Source organism: Dendropsophus ebraccatus, chromosome 13 (assembly GCF_027789765.1).
Source record: "Dendropsophus ebraccatus isolate aDenEbr1 chromosome 13, aDenEbr1.pat, whole genome shotgun sequence".
Taxonomy (NCBI): Eukaryota; Metazoa; Chordata; class Amphibia; order Anura; family Hylidae; genus Dendropsophus; species Dendropsophus ebraccatus.
In genome coordinates, this window is record NC_091466.1 from 34445600 (window position 1) to 34455707 (window position 10108).

The 10108-nt window shown below is 45.1% G+C and overlaps 1 pseudogene; it reads left to right on the forward strand.

The window, feature by feature from the left end:
- Positions 1–966: 966 nt before the first annotated feature.
- Positions 967–1779, forward strand: LOC138770543 (zinc finger protein 708-like; annotated as a pseudogene).
- Positions 1780–10108: the final 8329 nt, after the last annotated feature.

A 10108-nucleotide genomic window follows, 5' to 3' on the forward strand; every position in this document is an offset into this window, starting at 1 on the left:
CCACCCTTAGTGGGAGGAAACCCCCGCCCCTCTATGATAGGGTTCCATTGATTCTAATGGAGTCACGTCATGGAGGGGCTGGGGTTTCCTCCCACTAAGGGTGGGTCGGCCCGCCTCCAGTGCTTCAGCCTGGGCCTGGTGGTACAGTCACTTTAAGTGATGGTCACTGTATGGCGGTAATATTGGTCTGTATACAGTGTATATAGAGTCATTATGCGGTGGTCACTCTTTGGCAGTAATATTGGTCTGTATATAGTGTGTATATACAGTCATTACTGCCATACATTGACTGCCACATAACGACTCTATATATACACTATATAAAGACCAATATTACTGCCATAGAGTGACCACCACATAATGACTATATATAAAGACCAATATTACTGCCATAAAGTGACCACCACATAATGACTATATATACACACTATATACAGATCAATATTACTGCCATACAGTGACTGCCGCATAATATTGATCTGTATATGGTGTATTTAGAGTCATTATATGGTGGTGACTCTATGGCAGTAATTTTGGTCTGTATATAGAGCAAAAAATTCACACAGGGGACAAGCCATTTTCATGTTCAGAACGTAGGAAATGTTTTACAAAGAAATTCAGTCTTACTCAACATCAAAAAATTCACAAAGGGGAGAAGCCATTTTCATGTTCAGAACGTAGGAGATGTTTTACAAAGAAATCCAGTCTTACTCAACATCAAAAAATTCACACAGGGGAGAAGCGATTTTCATGTTCAGAATGTGGGAAATGTTTTACTAAGAAATCCAGTCTTACTAAACATCAAAAAATCCGCACAGGGGAGAAACCCATTTTCATGTTCAGAATGTGGGAAATGTTGTACAAAGAAATACAGTCTTACTCAGCATCAAATAATTTGCACAAGCCATTTTCATGTTCAGAATGTGGGAAATGTTTTACAAAGAAATCCAGTCTTACTAAACATTAATTCACATAGGGGAGAAGCCATTTTGATGTTCAAAATGTGGTAAATGTTTTACAAAGAAATCCAGCCTTACTAAACGTTAAATAATTCACACAGGGGAGAAGCCATATTCATGTTCAGAATGTGGGAAATGTTTTACAAAGAAATCCAGTCTTACTAAACATCAAATAATTCGCACAGGGGAGAAGCCATTTTCATGTTCAGAATGTGGGAAAAGTTTTTTTTACAGAAATCAGATCTTACTAAACATCAAAAAATTCACACAGGGGAGAAGCCATTTTCATGTTCAGAATGTGGATTTTTTTTTTTTACAGAAATCAGATCTTACTAATTATCAAAAAATCCACACAACGGATAAGCCTTTTTCATGTTCAGAATGTGGGAAATTTTTTACAAAGAACTACAGTCTTACTCAACATCAAAAAATTCACACAGGAGACAAGCCATTTTTATGTTCAGAGTGTGGGAAATGTTTTACAAAGAAATGCAGTCTTACTAAACATCAAATAATTCGCACAGGAGAGAAGCCATTTTCATGTTCAGAATGTAGGAAATGTTTTACAAAGTATACCAGTCTTACTAAACATAAAAAAATTCAAACAGGGGAGAATCCATTTTCATGTTCAGGATGTGGGAAATGTTTTACAAAGAAATACAGTCTTACGAAACATAAAATAATTCGCACAGGGGTGAAGCCATTTTAATGTTTAGAATGTGGGAAAAGTTTTTTTACAGAAATCAGATTTTTTGTGACTCCGCCCACTGGACTCTTTACCACAGAATGGTCAGGGATTTCAATCAACAAGTTACACTGAATCTGTTCACACAAAGATATATATCAATCCGCTCAGTTCTTCCTACTCTATAATATGATGGCCATAGATTAGATAGCATTGTCTTGGTGACTGCTCTCCTATTAAAGGAAAACTATCATGGCAGCTACAGAAGCCTTGAGAAGGCTGCCAAGACAGCTGATTGACACCATATTCTTTCATTGCTTGGGGGTAAAGCATCTAGGGAGTTAAACGAACAGTGTTGGAGTGAGACAGCGGGTGACAACTGCAGATATACCCACTCCATACTTCCTTAAAGAGCAACGCCAGCAAAAAACTTTCTTTCAAATCGACTGGTGTCAAAGTGCCAGAGATTTGTAATTTACTTCTATTAAATAATTTCAGGTCTTCCACTAGTAGCTCTATGTGCCGGGCTCTGCTGAAAAGAGAAGAGAATGGGGTGAGTATCAATAGGGCTCCCTCTCTCCCCCCTAGTACGGCAACCAAATTCTGCAAGGGAGGGCGGCAATTATGGATACATTATGATATCAATGTGCCCCCTTACTCCATGGGATTAAGTGAGGATGGCATGCATCCTCACTTAACACCTTGTGTGCCAACTGAATCATGAAGTATGGAGGCATGCCATCCTCACTTAACCCCATGGGGGGGCCACATTGATGTCACAATGTATCCTTCCCAGTAAGGTAAGGGGTTAATTGCCCCCTTTTCTTGCTGGGATGGGTGCAGTGTTGGGAGAAGAAGGGGAGCGCGATTGATACTCTCCTCCGACGTCTCTTCTTCAGCAGAGCCTGGTGCACTGAGCTACAAGTGTGTTAGGCTCTGCCTCTTCAAAGATGGAGCCTTCAAAACAACAGCTGCAGCCACTGACTGGCTGAGATGACAATGCTCCAGCATCAGGGGAAAAATGCAGACTCGAAAAACGCCCAAAGTATCAAAGACCTAGGGTCCTATCAATGCAGCAAGGAAGCCCCATGCAAATCCAGTAGGCAACACTAAAGGTAGGAATATTCAGTGCTGTACATAGGTAGGAGCCCATGCAATAAACTACATGACTGCCATGGAGAAAAAGTGTGTCATCTGATGGACCCACAATGGTCTTTATAACCCCTTCACTATTTACTTAATTTCAAAGATTTAAACAGCCAAGACTGGAGTTATCTCCTATCCCGACTATTGTAGTGTGCATGAGTGCAGTGACCTGGGGTAACGATGTTAGTGCTCAAGTTATATCATCCTAGTTCTACATTTGTACCACAAGAGGGCAGCATATCACATAAAAAAATCTCTTCCCTATAAGCCTAAATACTGGAGGCTGGAGCAGGTGGATGTTATTCTATGATTACCTATATATCTCCCAGAATCTATCTATCTATCTATCTCTCTATCTATCGGTGTGTTTACACAGACAGTTATCTGACAGATTTTTGAAGCCAAAGCCAGGAACAGACTATAAACAGGGAACAGGTCACAAAGGAGAGACTGAGATTTCTCCTCTTTTCAAATCCAAAACCTGTCAGATTTATCTGCCTGTGTAAACGCACCATATCTCCCAGTAATACATAGGATTAGTGTCTGATCTGGGACAGCAGGATGTGAGAGAGTATTACTACAGCCAGGGCTGGCTCCAGGTTTTTGTGGGCTCTTGGGCGACCAAGCCTCAGCGGGCCCCTCATTTACACACTATGCACAATAACGTGAGACACCACTAACATATACAAACATACATTATTGACATAGATACTGACCGACTGACTGACACTGACACACTCGGACACTGACACACAGCAGTTACAGGTCAGTCTTCTCCCTCTTCCTCTCTGTCGGGCTGCTCTCCACACTGAGAGGTTGAGGACCTTAAGGTCATGTGATCAGGTCCTTCACCCTTTTCTCTCTCTGTGCAGGTCCTGCTCTGTCTCCTGTGTCTTCTGATGTTCAGTGCACACCCTGGACTGCAGTGAGCGGGCTGAACATCAGAAAACCGGGCCCCTCTCCCTCTCTGGGCCCCTAGAGATGCTTTGGGCCCCGGCACTTGCCCAGGTAAGCCCTGTGCTGACGCTGCCCCTGACTACAGCTCCTTCATGCTTTGTCGCCCAGCTTTCCCAGACTTCTACAATGACTATACAATCCCTGGGCTGCAGGGTTCTGGGAAAGCTGGGTGCCCTCATTCATATCCTGTATATTTTCACCTTCTTTTTTGGGTTATTTTCAGCCTGGAAACAAGGTGAGATGTAAATGAGCTGAATCGTTTTCTCCAAGGAGACACTGCACAGATTTTATTTTACACAATTAGATATAGAAGATAAAACCGGATCCTTTATTTCCCGGTGAGCCCGTGCTGGAGCGGTGGCCATGTGGGCAGTCGCCTAAGGGCATCTTTCCAGGCGCCCCTGCACCATTACTTATTAAAGACGAGGATGGGGAGTATTGATCCTGCAGCTACATTGAACTTGTCACATCTCATCCTAGAGGTGTACACTGAGCGATTTTTAAAGATTAACGATTAACGATCGCAAACGAGATATATGTTTATCGTTAACCTGAAATTGTTCACCACACGTTATTGCGATCGTTACTATGATCGTTTATTCCTTCTGATCCCAGAAAAACAATGAACAATGTACAATTACAGTGAATGAATAGTGAAAAAATGCGGAACTTGAGCGAACGAACGTGGAATTACAGCGAACGATTAGCGAACAATTAACGATAATTTTAGGTTCAGATCTAAATCAACGATTAACGACATACAAATGATTTTTCGATCGTTGCCTGCAATTACACAGAACGATTATTGTTTAAATTCGAACGATTTAACGATTTTTCGCACGATAATCGTCCCGTGTAATAGGGCTAAGAGGCTGAGAGCGGCCACAGCTGATGACCCACATTCACCTGTAACAGAGACTTGTATGCTCCAAGCAGAAGAGATAACTTACATGTCATCTGTAGTGTCAAATGGGGCTAAACTGCAACACTAGGCTCAGCCTATGAACAAAGGTGTAATATACTCCAGAGCTGCACTCACTATTCTGCTGGTGGGGTCACTGTGTACATACATTACATTACTGATCCTGTACAGATCCTGAGCTACATCCTGTATTATATTCCAGAGCTGCACTCACTATTCTGCTGGTGAGGTCACTGTGTACATGCATTACTTATCCTGTACTGCATCCTGTATTAGGCTATGTTCACACAAAGGATGTTTCCGTAAAAGTACGGCAGTTGTTGAAATCGGCAACAACGGCCGTACTTTGTACGAAAACATACGTTGCCTTTTCTTCTATGGGATCTCGGCCGGAGTATATACACATAGGGGGAGATTTATGAAAGGGTATAAATATACACCTGGTGTAAACTGCCCACAGCAACCAATCACAGCTCAGCTTTCAGCTCTGGTAAAATAGAAGAGGAGCTGTGATCAGTTCACTCAATGAAGCGAGCGGCCCCGGCCGAAGTTTCCTTGTGTGCTGTGGGGAGTTCTGATGCGGGCGCACATGGATGCGCCTGCATCACAACGCTGCGGCGCCAAAGATCTTTTTTTTTAGAGACCGGCCGGGTCAGGGAACGGCTAGTCTGTTCCAGGGTGTGAACATGGCTTTATACTGCAGAGCTGCACTCACTATTCTGCTGGTGAGGTCACCGTGTACTTACATTAAATTACTTATCCTTTACTGATCCCGATTTATATCCTGTATTATACCCCGGAGCTGCACTCACTATTCTGCTGATGGGGTCACTGTGTACATAACACACAAAAACACAGAAAAATGCAACAGCTCACCGCAATGCCAAGATACAGACCCACTACAAACATGGAAATAGTTAAAAGCAGCCCCCCCCCCCCCTAACTGCCAAAAAAACTTCCACAAAAATAATGAGGCTCTTGGTTACCACTTGAAAATGGTGTAAACTACCCCACCACATTACGGTGGCCTCATACCGGGGCAATCCTATGCTGTGTACATACATTACATAACTGATCCTATACTCATCTTGAGTTGCATCCTGTATCATACCCCAGAGCTGCACTCCCTATTCTGCTGGTGGGGTCACTGTGTACATAAATGACATTACTGATCCTGTACTGATCCGGAGTTACATCCTGTAAACAAAAATTATTCCTGCTGGTTATGGTGGAAAGGAGTCAGATCACACATGAGATGTATGAGGCCCTGCAGACCAGTCATACCCCAGTAGTCCCTGTCCACCCCAGTAGTGTCTGTAATAGAGAACTGAACATGGAGCAATAGAAGAAGGTGACTGGTCTGATGGGTCAGGTTCTCCATTATGTGGACAGCCGGGTGTGTGCTCATCCCTTTCCTGGGGTATAGATGGTACCAGGATTCACTATGGGAAGAGGATAAAGCCTTTTAGGACCAGGGAGCGACCTGATATTTCCTGGCAGAAGGTATGCTGAGCCTTGTAGTACCTCCCGATGAGCCTGTAGTTATAAATCTCTGCTACTCTGCTTCTCTATAGGGATTCAGCACTTGGAGCTGTCCGGAGAGCTGGTGCTGAAATCAGGTCTTACTCACCTCTCAGGACTCTGCAGGATCACTGTCCTCCAGCCACCAAAACTATTGCTCTCTGTTCACATTTGTGCATTTTATTACATTAAAATTTAAAAATATTACCAAAAATGCAACAATTGATCACAGTTACATCCTGTATTATACTGCAGAGCTGCACTCACTATTGTCTCATATGACTGTATCTATGTGAATAGACCCCAACAGTAAGATTGTAGGTTTGTGAGCTCAGTGTATACAAATGTATGATCACTATTATTATCAGTCATAATGTGTCTTCAGTTAGTGCCCCCTAGTGGTGGCCGCAGATGATAAGAATTTTATTGTTGCAGAAAATTTAGAGCTGTAAGCCAAATAAAGGAAGATATGAGAAGTTAGAGTCAGAACCACTCTTTATATGAATAGTAGGAGACTGCTCTGGATGTCTCATCTGTATTAACATTAAGAAATAAGTCAGGGGGGATGATCCTGTCCCAGTGTAGAGGGCTGCAATGACATGAACCTGTCCTAGTAGGGACCGCATTGTGTTCCCTTAGACACCTTCTCTAATATCAGAAGACTCGTCCTTGAATGTTGTTGCTCAGACAAGGTCACAGCATAGCTTTCTATGACATGTAATACTTGAAATGTTTCCCAAGCTGTGTTATGTCTCCTGCTTTATGCTATGTGACTTAGTGATTCTGCAAGGCATGGAAGATATTGGCTGGTGGCCCACCGGCCCTCGGCGTGCGTTCCCCTTCCACAGACGAAAATGTGCCCTGATTGATTTTAATCCGTTAATAACATTTCTGGGTCTGTTACATCCGAGGTTGTGTGGAAGCCGCTCATTATTTATACATGAGTAATGAGATGTCCCAGCATGGTCCTACAGTACAGTAGTATTACTCCAGATGTGCTATACAGCTAGAAGACTGCATAGAACTGCTGTTATCCCTATTTAGCATTGCACAGATTAAATATAGATAATATAGAGAAAATAATAGGAGAAACTGAGTTACATCCTGTATTATACTGCAGAGCTGCACTCACTATTCTGCTGGTGGGGTCACTATGTACATACATTACTTATCCTGTACTGATCCTGAGTTACATCCTGTATTATACTCCAGAGCTGCACTCACTATTCTGCTGGTGGGGTCACTGTGTACATACATTACATTACTGATCCTGTACTGATCCTGAGTTACATCCTGTATTATACTGCAGAGCTGCACTCACTATTCTGCTAATGGGGTCGCTGTGTATATACATTACATTACTTATCCTGTACTGATTCTGAGTTACATCCTGTATTATAGTCCAGAGCAGCACTCACTATTCTGCTGGTGGGGTCACTGTGTACATAAATTACATTACTGATCCTGTACTAATCCTGAGTTACATCCTGTATACAAAAATTATTCCTGCTGGCTATGGTTTTCAGGCTGACACAATGCTCTCTGCTGTCCTCTCTGGCCAAGACAGGAACTCTCTCTCTCGGTTTTCTATGAATCCCCATAGAAAACCTCTCCTGCACTGGACAGTTCCTGTCTCGGCCAGAGATGTCAGCAGAGAGCACTGTGTCAGTTTTAAAATAAATCATTTCCTGTAGGACATACAGCAGCTAATAAGTATAAGAAGACTTGAGATTTTTTGATAGAGGTAAATTACAAATCTATATAACTTTCTGACACCAGTTGATATGAAAGAAAAAGATTTTTGCTGGACAACCCCTTTAAGAAAATACTAGAACTTCAGTATAGAATCATCTAAGCGAGTCCTGCTGAATACTTGTATCGAATGCTTGAGATCTTGGAGAAAAACTGAAATACAGCTACAGACTGTACAGTTTGAGATGACGCTAACACTTAAGAAGAATCCTTAAAATAGGAATAGACAAAAGGAAAAAGGAATTTAGGCAGAAGGAAAGAGATGCAGAGGGTCAGGTATTAGAGAAGGAAGAAGAGTACCCCCAAGTGATATGATTCACTCAATGAGACCCCAAGGACTAAGATCCCACTGCAGCCATAGGCTCTGTCAGCAGCTCCTTTCCAGATCAGATCCCTCAATAACAATGTGACTGACCTGTATGTCCCAGTTATTATCAGGCCCGGATTGGTAATCTGGCAAAGCGGGCACATGCCCGCTGGGCTGCCAGTATTACCAATCCGGGGGCCGCTGGTCCTGGCCCCCATGTGCGCCGGCCCTCAGCAGTGGCTGCAAGAATAGCGCAGCCGGCCGCTGCGCTATTCATTCAGCCTCTGCAGAGAGCCGGCGCCCTGGCCCTTTAACTGTGAGCGTTCAAGATGAACGCTCACAGCTTGCAGCGGCCGCACTCTGCCTCTGACTGACAGAGCCAGGGAGCCATTGGCCCCCGGCCCTGCCAGTCACTCCTGTGGCCGGCCAGTCTTCCTAGCTGGAAGGTGTAAGGGCCGGCCCGGGGCTGCAGACGTGCCGCGCGCAGGCACGTCTGCAGGCACCTCTAACAGGACCCCAGCGGCTGACGTCACTTCCCTGACGCGCCGCTGAGGACCTGTGAGAAGAGACGCCGCCGACGCGCTGCAGCAGGGAGAAGAGGCTGCAGACTAAAGATCCGGGACCGGAAGGAAGAAGCTGCCGGGAGCGAGGTGACAGGTGAGAATGTGTGGGGGTTTTTTTAACCCCTTAACATGTGGCCATGGTGGGGGGGGGGCACAAGGGGGGGGAATTCTATATTGGGGGGGAGGCACAGGGGGGGGGGGCTATTCAATATTGGTGGGGATGCACAGGGGGGGCTATTCTATATTGGGGGGGAGGCACAGGGGGAGGCTATTCTATATTGGGGGGAGGCACAGGGGGAGGCTATTCTATATTGGGGGGAGGCACAGGGGGAGGCTATTCTATATTGGGGGGAGGCACAGGGGGGACTATTCTACATTGGGGGGAGGCACAGGGGGAGGCTATTCTATATGGGAGGATGCACAGGGGAGGCTATTCTATATTGGGGGGATGCACGGGGGGGGGCTATTCTATATGGGAGGATGCACAGGGGAGGCTATTCTATATTGGGGGGATGCACGGGGGGGGGCTATTCTATATGGGAGGATGCACAGGGGAGGCTATTCTATATTGGGGGGATGCAGGGGGGGCTATTCTATATTGGGGGGATGCACGGGGGGGCTATTCTATATTGGGGATGCACAGGGGAGGCTATTCTATATTGGGGGGATGCGAGGGAGGATATTCTATATTGGGGGGATGCACAGGGGAGGCTATTCTATATTGGGGGATGCACAGGGGGGCTACTCTATATTGGGGGATGCACAGGGTGGCTACTCTATATTGGGGGATGCACGGGGGGGGCTATTCTATATGGGGGATGCACGGGGGGCTATTCTATATGGGGGATGCACGGGGGGCTATTCTATATGGGGGGATGCAGGGGGGGCTATTCTATATGGGAGGATGCACAGGGGGGCTATTCTATATGGGGGGATGCTCAGGGGGCTATTCTATATGGGGGGATGTTCAGGGGGGCTAATCTATATTGGGGGATGCAGGGGGGCTATTCTATATTGGGGGATACACGGGGGGGCTATTCTATATGGGGGGATGTACAGCAGGGGGGCTATTCTATATGGAGAGATGTGCAGCGGGGGAGGGGAGGCTATTATATATGGAGGGATGTATAGATGGGGATGTATAGAGGAAGATGTTGCTGGAGCATGAAGCCTAAAATTTCTGTCTGGCAGATCCCGTGGAGAGGAGTCATGGCCAGAGAAGCCTTCATGATGGCCGGAGCCAGATGGAGAAGAAAAGGAAAAGTGGACGTCTCTTCATGCAGAGAAGACGCCTAC